This window comes from Rhamphochromis sp. 'chilingali' (genome assembly GCF_963969265.1).
Source record: "Rhamphochromis sp. 'chilingali' genome assembly, chromosome: 1".
Taxonomy (NCBI): Eukaryota; Metazoa; Chordata; class Actinopteri; order Cichliformes; family Cichlidae; genus Rhamphochromis; species Rhamphochromis sp. 'chilingali'.
The window spans coordinates 9,532,445-9,545,724 of NC_137929.1; the positions used below are offsets into that span (position 1 = coordinate 9,532,445).

Consider the following 13,280-nt stretch of genomic DNA (forward strand, 5'->3'; position numbering starts at 1 on the left):
AACTGAGGTCCTGTTAATGCTGATATATAGTGACACAGTTACATGAGTGATTAATCCTTTAGGTTTTTTATCTTTAACTTTATCAATAAAACAGCTGCAGCTTTCACTACAGCACATGTGGTACTTTAACCTTTGTACTGTTTTGATCAGTTCATTTTGCAGTTAACATGTTGGATGATCTGTCTGCTGTCACTGGGTGGTGCTAAGGTCTGAATCTAAGGGCAGCTCCTGTAATCACAAAGACAACAGAACCATCAAACTCAAATATAAATTTTATCCCTCAAAATTGAAATAAAGCTGATTCTTCTGTCCTCACACACTCAGGATCTGAAGTTGTTCTCTTACATTTTTTCCAGTATTACAGTACACTACAGTACTTTAATCCATAGTTCCTGAGTAATGAGGAGCTTCAAGGTACAAGTAGAGCTGGGCGATATGAGATTTTTTCATATCACGATATGTTTTTTTTCATTTCAGGCGATAACGATATCTATCACGATATGAGCCAAATAACTATATTTGTAAGATTTAAATGTGCCGTTGCTCACAAGTAAAATGTGAAATAATCAGCAGCTTGTTTTTATTTAAATATTTGTTTCCCATAATAAGTTCAACAGGGTAGATGTACTTAAGGAACATGAGACTTTTTCAGATAAATAAAGGCAAATATTACAAACTACACAAAAGGCAGCCGCTAAAGCGTTTAAGTTTCAAAATAGAACAAACGAAACAGACTACTAAATTGTCAATTCCACTTAGAAACAAAATATTAATTCTAAAAATAAATCTTAGTCAATTTTGTCTGTTCTTCTGTAAAACAAACTAACTTTTGTCAATATCAAATAAACTGAGAACTAAAAGGAAATTCTCAATCTCTCCTTGTTATATAGCTTAGCTTTTCAAACAGTTTTAACAGTTACTTTAGTCTGACAAAAGCCGAATGACGAATTAGCGCTTCCAGTCAGAGACTGAGGCTACGTCCACACGTATTTTTGAAAACGGAGATTTTCCGTTTTCGTTTTAAAAAATAATCCCGTCCACACATAAAGGCAGAAATGAAGGAAAATGCTGCTATGAACATGCCAAAGCAGCAGGTGGCGCTAGATTCCTAACCGTGCAGAAATGTTGGCCAATCAGAAGTATAGAAGCCTCGGTGGGAAAAAGTAAACAAAGCTGGGGCATAGAAGCAGAACTGAGTCGTATGTGTGGAGGGACAGTAACTGTGTGTATATGTAAGCATTTAAACACTGCAGAGAGTAGAATTAACAGTATTGTAGAAATTCATTTCACCGAAACAATAACGTGGCGCACAGTGTGACGTCAAAAAATGCACACACCTTTGACGCTGCGTTTTCTCCGTTTTTCTAGTCCACACGTAAATGCAAAAACTGAGTTTTCAAAAATCTTTCAAAAAGTTTTCAGTGACCAAAAACGCTGTTTACGTGTGGACGAAAGGTGCAAACGCATAGAAAAATCTGCGTTTTCAAAAATACCCGGGTACGTGTGGATGTAGCGCATGCACCAGTTTATTGTATTTCCAGACTTGCTTTCGGCACAATTTACAGTGCACGCTACTGTTTTTTGTCAGACTTGAAATAGCCGAAATACCTTCACACTACGGAACTTCTATGGCTCTTCCGTTCGACAATCTCTCCGGCATTGGAACCTTCATCTGTTTTCTTTTCGGTAACCTTCGGTCACGCTCAGTTGATTTTTCTAGTCGGCACACTCATTTCCTCCATTACCCGGGCGGTACGGTGGCTGGCTGCTTCCCAAACAAACACACATGTGCGGCTTGGCACTTGTGCTGTACGTAACAAGTCACGTGACGTGACGCTGCGGCTGTGATTGGTTCGATTGGCTGATGAATCTACACGTGAGATATTACAAAGTCTGCATTATTAACTCTGTAATTAAGCGCCATTCTTCTTATTTTACGGCGCTGTTGCTCAATCGGGGGACGCTCTCTGTTGAGGAGAAAAGCATGAATTTCTTTGTATACGGATTATCCATTGTTTAAATGTCCCGGGCAGTCGAAAAGAAGGCAGAGCTGTTGAGAAATGCTAGGAGCTAACTGGGCGCTAACCGCATCATTCAAATATATTGAATGTCGCAAAGAGAGGAAGTGACGTAAGATTTGCGCATGCGGGGTACCGATTAGTGATGGGATTTCCGGCTCTTTTTAGAGATCCGGATCTTTCGGTTTGGCTCACTACAAAGAGCCGGGTCTTTCGGCTCCGAACCGGCTCTTCAGGTTGTTTTGTTGCTTTAATTTATTTATTATTAACAATAATATAAAATTATGCACAAAAGGAATTACTAACGTAAAAAAAAGTGGTTTTATTTATATATGTTTATATATAAATATATGCGGTGGCCCCTAGAGACAAAACACGTACAAACTCCAAAACACATTTCTAGCATGAACTGAACTTCCAAAGCAGAGCTACTAGATCACTTAAATTACACAATTGAAAGCATGAAAGCATATGTGTATTGCTTGTGTATTTATACACAGGCACTCATATATATTCAAATAATTTAAAAACAATGTTCATTTACCTGTTACTACCACACACCAAATCCGGTCGTTGGTACTTGCTGGCTTGTGTAGCCACTAGGTAACAAAAGCTCAACACTGCACCTAGCATCCTGGAGCACTTCTGTTGTCTTTTGTACGTGTTTTGAGTTTTTATGTGCTTCGGAGTTTTTACGTGCTTCAGAGTTTGTACGTGTTTTTACGTGTTTTGGAGTTTGTACGTGCTTCAGAGTTCGTACGTGATTTGAAGTTTGTACGTGCTTTGTCTCTAGGGGCCACCGTAAATATACTTTTATTTATTCACTCCACATAAAATGTAATAAATAAATCATATAATACAAAAATCAACTATTCACATTTCAACTTTTAACTAATTAAATTTTCAGCTTTTTCCTTTTACAAATTTAAAGTAAAACAACACAAAACACTGCAAACCACAACACAATTAAATATAAATTAAAATATGAAAACTAAAAGAACATGCACATTCTCTGTCATATGGACCTGCATGAATAAACTTTCTGAATCCTTTATCATCTGCAACTGAAAATAGTTGTGGATGATTACTATACCTTTCTAATGTGACGTTGTTGTCCCTGGCTCTCTTTCTCTCCCTCTGGCTCTGTTCCTGTGCTGAGTGTAACTACCGCCCCTCCCCCCTCTTCCCAGCGTAAAGCACACAGCTCGCGTGCGGAGTGAAGCGAAAAAAAGTGCTAGAGAGCGGTTGAGAGAAAGGGAAAAAAAAACCATGTGACGACTCGCGATAAGGAGCCGGCTCGCGTCGTTCACGTCAAAGAGGCGGTTCTAAGAGCCATTTCGTTCACGAACGACCCATCACTAGTACCGATCGGGTTTCCGGTACGGATCGGGTAGTGACACAGTCATTGGTTGCAACAAGCTTAGCTTCTGTCTTGCTAGCGTGTGCTGCGCTCAGTGGATCGACAGTGCAGCATAGGCGGAGTAGTCGAACTCAGATCCACTGAGCTCTCAACAAGACGAGAAGAGACAGACAGCATTGTCAGAAGAAAAGCTGATTACCCTCCCCCTGGCTCTACCCGTGGCTTCATGTCCTGGGGTGGGGGTTGGCTGTTCTCTTGCCCTGCACTCCATTCTTTTGTTCATATTCCAAGATAATTTTTTCTATATGTACTCTTACCCTCTAGCAACCGCCATATTAGAATATTGCAAGCAATCACAAACGCTACAGTCTCTCTAACTTCAATGTATAGTAAGCAATCTATTATTCTCACTAGAGAAAAACTCAACATAAACTAAAACCACATCAAAGTTAGCTCCGTGCTTACCTTTAGATGAGCTCACAAACGAGAGAACTCTGTGATTAAGCTACAATCCAAGAGACAACGGTGGGCAGATCGATGCAGGTATCGATTGAAAAGTAGGTAGTTGTATATGTTCCTGTAAGTTTACTACTTTACTCCCGTTTCACGAAAAAGCAGCTGTCTCTGCTCGACTCCTCTCCTGCACACGCACTTTGCTCCGCCCCCTTTACCCAGCTCTGCAGCGATTTTTTTGCTGTGCGGCCACGTGACTAAGCTGCGCAACGTAATCACGTGGTGCGTTATTTCAAAATTAGCGCAGATAGCGCTCCTATGGGATCAGAACATTTGCTGTGTCTGAATTCAGGGGAAGGATGCTCATAAGGACACTACCCACCTACGTCACAAGGTAATGTCCTTAGACAAACTGGTAGTCAGAAAGTGAGCGGCTGTGGATCGCCCCCTTTTTTCAAGAGCGTCTGGCTGCAACCACCGGGAAGCGTCATATTGCGACTTCCACACTAACCGGAAACACGTGACCTCCACAGTAACCGGAAACACGTAACTTCAGTTAAATCGACTTTGACAGCTAAAACGAAATTGTGTTTTTTTATTATTCATGCAGCTGATAAATAAATTTGGTTCTAAGTGGGTTTTTTTTAACAATATGGGTTTATTAAAAAAAATCCATCTCTTCAGCTTGTTTGTGGAAAAAGTGTCCATGTGTTATGTTTTTATTTCTTTGCTACTTTTTCTGCATAAAGGTTTTTTTCATAAATATAAACTAGTCATTACTTTTTACATTTTTAATCCTTCAAACACCTTTTTCTAGTACAATGCACGTGTTTGAAGACAACCTCAAAACTCACCATTTTATATATCAGCAGTGCTACTGTAAATTATTGTACAGTGGTCCCTATATATATGTTCTGGAAACTATATATCCATAAAGTTAATGTCAAACAGGAACTTTTGATATTGCTTTGTAGATGCTGGTGTTGCATGTTGACTGGTTTAAAAAGTCAAGAGTTTTTGTCTGGGATCATTTTCTTATGTGCTACTAAAAAGTTCAAAAATCTCTGTTTTCTTTGTTATACTTAAGGATGACATTGATGCTCGAAGGGAGGCCCTCATCAAAGTGCTCCACATCTGTGTGAAAGACAATTGCAACATCTTGGTGCAGGAGTTCATGGTGAGTGTTTTATGAGTAGATTGTGGCTTTGCAACATTTAAAAATGCATTTAGTTATCCACTTGATCCTCATTGGACTGGTTAGGACCAGTAGTCGTCTTTAATAATTTGAAGTTCACATGAGGCCTGGTAGTGAAGTCAGCCACCGGCCCTTGAGGCCCCACCCCCACCCTGTATTAGGGGTCACATCAGTGTGAAAAAACTTTAAATTTGTCATTCTAGTGAACAAAGGAAAATCCCACCAATATTTACATTAGCTTTTGTTTGAAAAAAAAATGACCAACTGACCAACAGCTAACCAAATTGTGAGGCTGAAAGTCTAAATTCTAACATCTTCTGAGTGACATAACCTGGATTTCTGATGGGCCGGTGTCTTTCTAACAAAAACTAATGTAAAGCATTTTAAATTATTATGTTTTTCACTCTCTCTTAGAAACTCTGTTAGACCATGAATGGCAGCATGGCAGGCCACTCTTTGGCTATAGCTATTTACTATGTTGCTTGCATTGGTTTAGAGAGTTTAAAAAGGAATCTTAAAGAAATGTTTTGTGTTTAACCAGGACTTGACTGTGGCCACTGCACAGATTGAGAAAACCACAATGAACATCTGTCTCCAGAGGATGCGCCAGGCAATGACTTTTATGATGTTGGCATCATCATCGAGGGTATAGTAGTTCTTCAAGATCTGGATAACGTGACAGGGCTGGGGTTTTTTGTTGTTGTTGTTGTTTGTTTTTCCTGTTGCTCTGTACAAGTTCTCTGTTTGTCTGTTTGGCAGCATTTTTCAATTTCTGTTTGTATTTTTCTTTCTTTTACTAGTGAAGAGATGTAGCGTGAACAGTTATACAGTCTAAATATCCCATATGTGGATATGGTATTTTCAGTTTCATTCGGTTGAAGTAAAGAACGTTGAATATTTCTAAGTTTGCTGTTTTGAACCAAGATGTCACAGTATGATCAGTGCTGTAATTTTTGACAGTCACTGTATCAATGTTATTTTTGCGTCTCTTGAATAAAGGTTTTGACCTGCAAGTGCTTAATTCTTTAGTTATTGGGGTAAAATGGGTAATGTTAATAGGAAGGTGTTTGCCAATTCAGTAACCTAATTCAATGTTAATAGAAACTAACATTAACTCAAATTTTTTAGTTATAATTGTTGTTTAACTGAATCTTGATGTCACAGGCCTTAAATAGAATGTTTTGTATTGCTCTTTCCCAAGATGGTTAACTGCAGAGATGGGCAGTAACACGTTACTTGTAACACGTTACTGTAATCTGATTACTTTTTTCAAGTAACTAGTAAAGTAAGGGATTACTATTACAAAAACGGTAATTAGATTACCGTTACTTTCCCGTAGGAACGCTGCGTTACTGCGTTACTAAAACCGTAATTTTTTTGCGAGAATGTCTCACGACAGTGACGTAAGCAAGTGCGACGTTCATGACAACAGCTGTGTGCAGATCAACAGTGGATCATATAGCAGTGTGGGAGAGGGTATGAGCGTGCAGCGTTTAAAGTGTGGAAGTACTGAGCTTATTTTAAGTTTGATTCCATAAAAAGTGACAAAAACATTAGTGTCCGTTGTGCGTGGGAAGTGTTACGGATTCAAATATTGGGGATGGATACAAGAGGAAAAACCACAATAACAACACTGGTCCGGCTGGGTTGAGTCAAACGATGATTTTAATGATCACACGCGTGGGAGATGGACACTGTACGCAGACAGCATCAGATCTCGAAATGGTGGAGCATTGATCAAACTCTTATAGCCTCTAGTGGCCCCCACCTTATCATAAAAGCCTAAACATTCACATTCTTTCTCTCACACAGCGCCTAAGCTACGACCTTGGCTCCCTGTTTATCTGCTCCTGCTGAGATGGGGCAGAAAACTCCAGCATGTTCTGTTCTCTTCTACTCAGACAAATAAGGCGATGACTTTCTGCAAACAGTATTTCTTATAACTCAGCAGTATAATGCATCATAAAGCAATATCATTCATTCACAATAAATCAGCAGTCTAATGTAATGCAAATCAGTTTAACAAATGCAATAGTTACCACCTTCTTCTAATTCAGGAGAATAATGCAAACTAAAACTACATAATAATTCACAATCTTTAATTAGGGGTATAACATGGCATAAAATAATATTATAATCCCACAGAAGAAAACTTCTTTTTCAGCGAAAAAAAACCCTAAACTTCCGAGCAAGCACTGAGTGCGCTACCACTTAATGGGAAATTCACAGAGAAACTCGCGGATTCTTCCACTGACCGCTGCGGTACACCTGCACCAGGATAAACCTCCACCTTTCACCTTTACAGGTGAAAATAGAGCAACAGGACCGCTAGTCTTTGACTTTATTTATTTTCTGCTGTGTTTTATTTGAAAGACTGAGTGTAAACACAAAAAAAAGATTTTATTTTATGTGCTGGAATGTGCAGAAAATAGGTTTAAATATTAAACAAATTTCTTCCAGTCAGAGAATGTTGCATATAATTAAATTTTTGCTTGATGCATAAAGTTAAAAGGTTAAAACTAATAAAACAAGTTTTAAAAAGAGACTTTTCCATTTGATTACATTTTGTATGATGGATTATGCAGAAAAAGTAGAATTGGGCTGAAAGATCTATCGCTTTATCGTTGTAGTCTCTGCTCGTTAGCACATTTAAAAAGATCTCCATGTCCTCTGCAAACTGAAAAACAAAGAAAAAGAAGTCCCTCTACAAAAAAACACAGCAGATGACAGGCCAGGCAAACATCTATTGACCTGTTTGAATGCCTCCTCCTCATGTGAGCCTTGAAGTTTTTTTGTAAGAAGACTAAGACCACAGTGAGGGCGTTTCATTTCCATGGACTTTCCACAAGCCGCAGTTTCATTTAGCACAGAGGGTAGAGCACATGTATGTTCTACCGAATATTCAGAAAATGGTTTAGATGCTGGAGACAAGACATCGAGAGGGAGACCAGGCTCCACGGAGAGTTCAGCAGGAGCAGTCCTGAATGCTGACATGACAATAATTGACTTGCCATATCCCCACGCTGTATGACTGTCATGTTGCAGACAGGGCAGTGAAAGTACACCGGCATATCATTTTGTCTGTAAGAGAGAAAATAAACAAAGAAAAACAACAACATGTAATTTAAATGTAGTTATATAGGGCTTTGGAGCGTGATGCCACAGGGGTGTGCGTGGAAAGGATTTTGGCCCGATCCACCATTTTGGGGGTCTAGCGCAAGTGAAAAGGGAGCACGACCGGCAAGAGAATAAGGTTGAAAATGGTTTTCATTCTTTCCCAACCTGGAAGCAACATGAGGCAGCTCGTGTATCAATGTTACCAAACGAAGGTGTCTAGCCTGTAATAATGTGAATTATTGTTTGCAAGATGTTTTGTTCCACAATAGATTGTGTTGCTGCACGGACGTTTTAGAGTGTCACACAAGTAAGGATTGTTAGGCTGTATGTTGCTGTTGTACATGGCAGAGGACCAATCTGAGTCACATGACTTGTTAATAAAACTTACTACCCCGTTGGGTAGGAAATAGATATTCTGGAGTCTGTCGTGAATGAGACCAGAATATAACATAGCCTGGATAGCAGCTGTGAGACGAGCTGACGTGCAGTTCTCTTCCATCTCCAAATATCTGTTGGTGCTCCAGACATTTTCATTCCGGTAAGTTCTAAATATGTTCATATCACTCTTTATAGCCTATTAGTTTTATTTTCGATGCGCTCTGAGGTCATAACAAATTAGAACAAACATCCAACTGAGTGATTTTGCAGAACTACCTTCTATTTATAGAGTTGCTAATTATTTGGCATTATTGCAGCAAACCAGCCTATGAAATGTATGAAACATCATGACTGGGTTCCAGCGCTACACAAGGGACCTGCTTCAAACATACCACCATGCCAATCAGATTACTTCTTCCATGTGAGAGTGAAGAGGTGACCCTTCTGGATAAGATGGTGAAGGTTTGCTGCGTTTTGGTGAACAGTGTGGTAATAAAAACAGGGAAAAATGAAACCTGCTCCTGTTAAATATTCTTAAGTATTGTGCTGTTAAAATTGCTGTATTTTTTCAAAAGATACAGTAAATAAAGTAATGATAGTAGTGGGTGATATCATGTAAACACTCATGATTTTGTGTAAACATTTTGTCATTTGTAAACTATAAATGACATGGATTCTACATTGTAACTGATGTGATGTTCTATAAGGTGGCTTCAATAAAAAAAAAAAGAGGCAAAAATTAGTTTGTTTCTTTATTCAACTTTTGAACAGTGGTACTCAGTCAGTACATATTCAGTAAATGCAAATTATTTACACGGCAGTGCACTACAGGCATAAATCTAGACCCCTAGATAAAACATTATGGGTCATTCCCCCTGAGTGGATCCGGGGCAGGCGTGGGAGGTTTGGGGTTCGGGGGTGCTTCGCCTCCGTGCTGGGGCTCTGGCTGGGTCTTGGGGGCTTCGGTCCTTGTCGGTGTGTCACCGAGGTTGTGAGCGGGTGGGTGCACGGGGGCTCAGCCCTGGCGCAAGGGGCCTCTTGTGCATCGGACTAACTGGGGGGCTCTTCAACTGGCGGGGAGGTTGTTCCATTCTTGCAGGAGTCCACTCTGCAGGTGGGGGAGAGACATAGGAGAGGTGGAGAATAAACTTAACCTGGGTGTCTGTTGTCTTGTCAAATCAAATCAAATCAAATCAAATCACTTTTAATGTCACATCACATGTGCAGGTACATTGGTACAGTACATGTGAGTGAAATTCTTGTGTGCGAGCTTCACAAGCAACAGAGTTGTGCAAAATACAATAATGTAAACAAGCAAAATACAAGAATGGCTACATCTGAAACTAATAAATATATGTAGAATATATAATAGTATATGCATTTCTGGATGTGTATACTAAATATTTTTCTACGTGTGTGTGTGTGTGTGTGTGTGTGTGTGTGTACACATATTTTACAAATTAAATAGAGTAAACAATAAATAAAATATATAAAAAATATACAGAGTTGAGACATGTGCAAAACAGTGGCATTACTGTACAGTATGGAGTGCATAATGTTGAAGTTCCAGTAGTGAAGCTGAGTGTCTATGACGTGTTCAGCAGTCTGATGGCCTGATGGAAGAAGCTGTCTCTCAGTCTGCTGGTACGGGACCGGATGCTGCAGAACCTCCTTCCTGATGGAAGTAGTCTGAACAGTTTATGGCTGGGGTGACTGGAGTCCTTGATGATCCTCCCCGCTTTCCTCAGGCACCGCTTCCTGTAGATGTCTTGGAGGGAGGGAAGCTCACCTCCAATTATTCGTTCAGAGCGCCGCACTACTCGCTGGAGAACTTTGCAGTTGTAGGCGGTGCTGTTGCCATACCAGGTGGTGATGCATCCAGTGAGGATGCTCTCAATGGCACAGTGATAGAAGGTCCTGAGGATGCGGGGGCTCATGCCGAATCTTTTCAGTCTCCTGAGAAAGAAGAGGCGCTGCTGCGCCTTCTTCACTGTTTTGTTTGTGTGTACTGACCACGTAAGATCCTCAGCCAGATGTACACCAAGGAACCGGAAGCTGCTCACTCTCTCCACAGCAGCGCCGTTGATGGTGATGGGGGTGTGTACTTCTCTGCACCTCCGGAAGTCCACTATCAACTCCTTTGTCTTTGCGACGTTGAGGGTGAGATGGTTGTCTTGACACCAGTGGGTCAGGGCGCTGACCTCCTCCCTGTAAGCCGTCTCATCACTGTTGGTGATAAGACCCACCACTGTAGTGTCGTCCGCAAACTTCACAATGATGTTGGAGTTGTTAGTGGCCGTGCAGTCGTAGGTGTAGAGTGAGTATAGGAGAGGGCTCAGTACACACCCCTGTGGAGCACCAGTGTTCAGTGTGATGGGGGATGAGGTGATGCTGCCCAGTCTGACCACTTGGCGTCTGTCAGACAGGAAGCTAAGGATCCAGCTGCAGAGGGAGCTGCTCAGTCCTAGATCCTGCAGTTTCCTGTCCATGTTCGAGGGAACGATGGTATTGAATGCTGAGCTGTAATCTACAAACAGCATTCTCACATACGTGTCTCTCTTCTCCAGGTGTGACAGGGCAGTATGTAGTGTCAGGGCTATGGCATCATCAGTGGACCTGTTGTGGCGGTATGCGAACTGTAGAGGGTCCAGTGAGTCGGGTAGTGCAGAGCAGATGAAGTCCCTGACCAGCTTCTCGAAGCATTTGCTCACGATGGGGGTCAGGGCTACAGGTCGCCAGTCGTTCAATGAGGAGATGGTGGAGGATTTGGGTACAGGGACGATGGTGGCCATTTTGAAGCAGGCTGGGACTACAGACAGAGAGAGGGAAAGGTTGAAGATGTGCGTGAACACTCCAGCCAGCTGAGCCGCGCATGACTTGAGGACGCGGCCGGGAATCCCATCCGGACCAGTAGCTTTGCGTGCGTACACCTTCCTGAAGCACTTCCGCACATCCTCCTCAGACACAGTGTGCGCACTGACGTCATCCGCGGTGCGCACACTGTCCGGTCTCATGGTGTTCGCTGTGTCGAATCTAGCGTAGAATACGTTTAGATCCTCACACAGAGAGGCCGTGGTCTGCGGTGTGCTGGGTTTCCCTCTAAAGTCTGCGATCGTGTTTAGTCCCTGCCACATACTCCGAGGGTTGTCAAACTGTTGCTCCACCCTGTCCCTGTACTCACGTTTGGCTGCTTTGATCGTCTTCCGGAGTTGGTAATGTGCGTGTTTGTAGTCCGATGTGTTCGCGGAGGCAAAGGCGGTGTTCCGTGCCGCGCGAACATCTCCGTTAATCCAGGGTTTTTGATTTGGGAAGGATTTGACTGTTCTGGATGGGACGACATCTTCCACACATTTCCTGATAAATCCGCAGACTGAGTCTGTGTACTCATCAATGTTCCTAGCAGCCACGTGAAACATTTCCCAGTCCGCGTGATCAAAACAGTCCCGCAGCGCAGACTCCGATTGGTCCGTCCAACAGTGCACCGCCCTCCGGGTTGGAGCTTCCTGTTTCAGCTTCTGCCTGTAGGAGGGCAGGAGCAGGATGGAGCGGTGATCTGATTGGCCGAATGGGGCGCGGGGGAGGGCTTTGTACGCATCCCGGAAAGAGGTGTAGCAGTGGTCGAGAAGCCGGTCTCCACGAGTGTTGAAGTGGATGTGTTGGTGGAGTTTGGGTGAAACTTTCTTCAGGTTTCCCTTATTAAAGTCCCCGGCTGTGATAAACGCTGCCTCTGGGTGTGCGGTTTCCTCGCTGCTGATCGCGCTGTACAGTTCCCTGAGTGCTCGGTCAGTGTCGGCTTGTGGGGGAATGTAAACAGCCGTAATAATCACTGCTGTAAATTCCCTCGGTAGCCAGAATGGCCGGCACTTAATCATCAGGTACTCCAGGTCCAGTGAGCAGAAGGATTTGACCGGGTGCACGTTCGCATAATCACACCAGCTGTTGTTGATCATGAAACACACACCACCGCCTCTGCTTTTCCCAGTAAGATCCTGTGACCTGTCCGCGCGATGCACGGAGAACCCCGGTAGTTGTATTGCGGAGTCCGGTACCTTGTCCGATAGCCAGGTTTCTGTGAGGCAGATCACGCAGCAGTCCCGCATCTCTCACTGGAATGAGATCCGTGCCCGAAGCTCGCACAGCTTGTTCTCCAGAGACTGCACATTAGCCAGTAATAAACTGGGTAACGGTGGTCTGTTAGTGCGCCGTCTCAGTTGAACCAGAACGCCAGATCTTCTCCCTCTGTGTCGGTGTTTGCGGCCTCCAGGGCCAGAGAACAAAGGCGTCTCAGGTGAGATGAATGGGGGGTCTGCGAACGGAGGGTCCGTGTTGCAAAACTTGAACTCCAGAAAGTTATAAGAAAGACCGTCTTTTATGTCCAGTAAGGTTTGTCGGTCGTACACAAGGAGACGTGCTACTCGCGAAAAAATGAAGGGAAAGTAAAATTAAACACAGAAAAAAGCTGTTGCTTGGGGGAGCTCGCGACGAGGCTGCCATACTCGGCGCCATCTTGGGTAAACATCTTGTGTAGTCTGGGAGACGATTGAATGTTGGGGTGGGTACAGTTTCCTCTGCGGTGGGGTAGGGTGGGCTGCCCCGGGTCCTGTGGGGCTTGGCAGTGCTACCGTAGGCCCCGGGCTGGATGGACCTGGGCTCCCTTGCCTTGGTGGGTACCAGAGGACGGGGGTGCCTACTGGGGTCAGCGGGGGAGCTAGCCCTAAGGAGGCGCATCCTCCCCTCCCTCCTTTTCCTCCCCATCCCC

The 13,280-nt window shown here is 43.0% G+C and overlaps 1 protein-coding gene and 1 long non-coding RNA gene across 2 annotated transcripts in view; one reads left to right on the top strand and one right to left on the bottom strand.

The window, feature by feature from the left end:
* The window catches only part of LOC308403854, a 14,967-nt gene extending 10,660 nt beyond the window's left edge, over positions 1 to 4,307 (bottom strand). The window contains exon 1 of the long non-coding RNA XR_013972979.1: positions 3,844 to 4,307. This is a non-coding gene — a long non-coding RNA (uncharacterized lncRNA). The remainder of the gene's footprint in view (positions 1 to 3,843) is intronic.
* Positions 1 to 13,280, top strand: part of LOC308403400 (NACHT, LRR and PYD domains-containing protein 12-like) — a 309,314-nt gene that overhangs the window by 70,245 nt on the left and 225,789 nt on the right. The window lies entirely within an intron of this gene.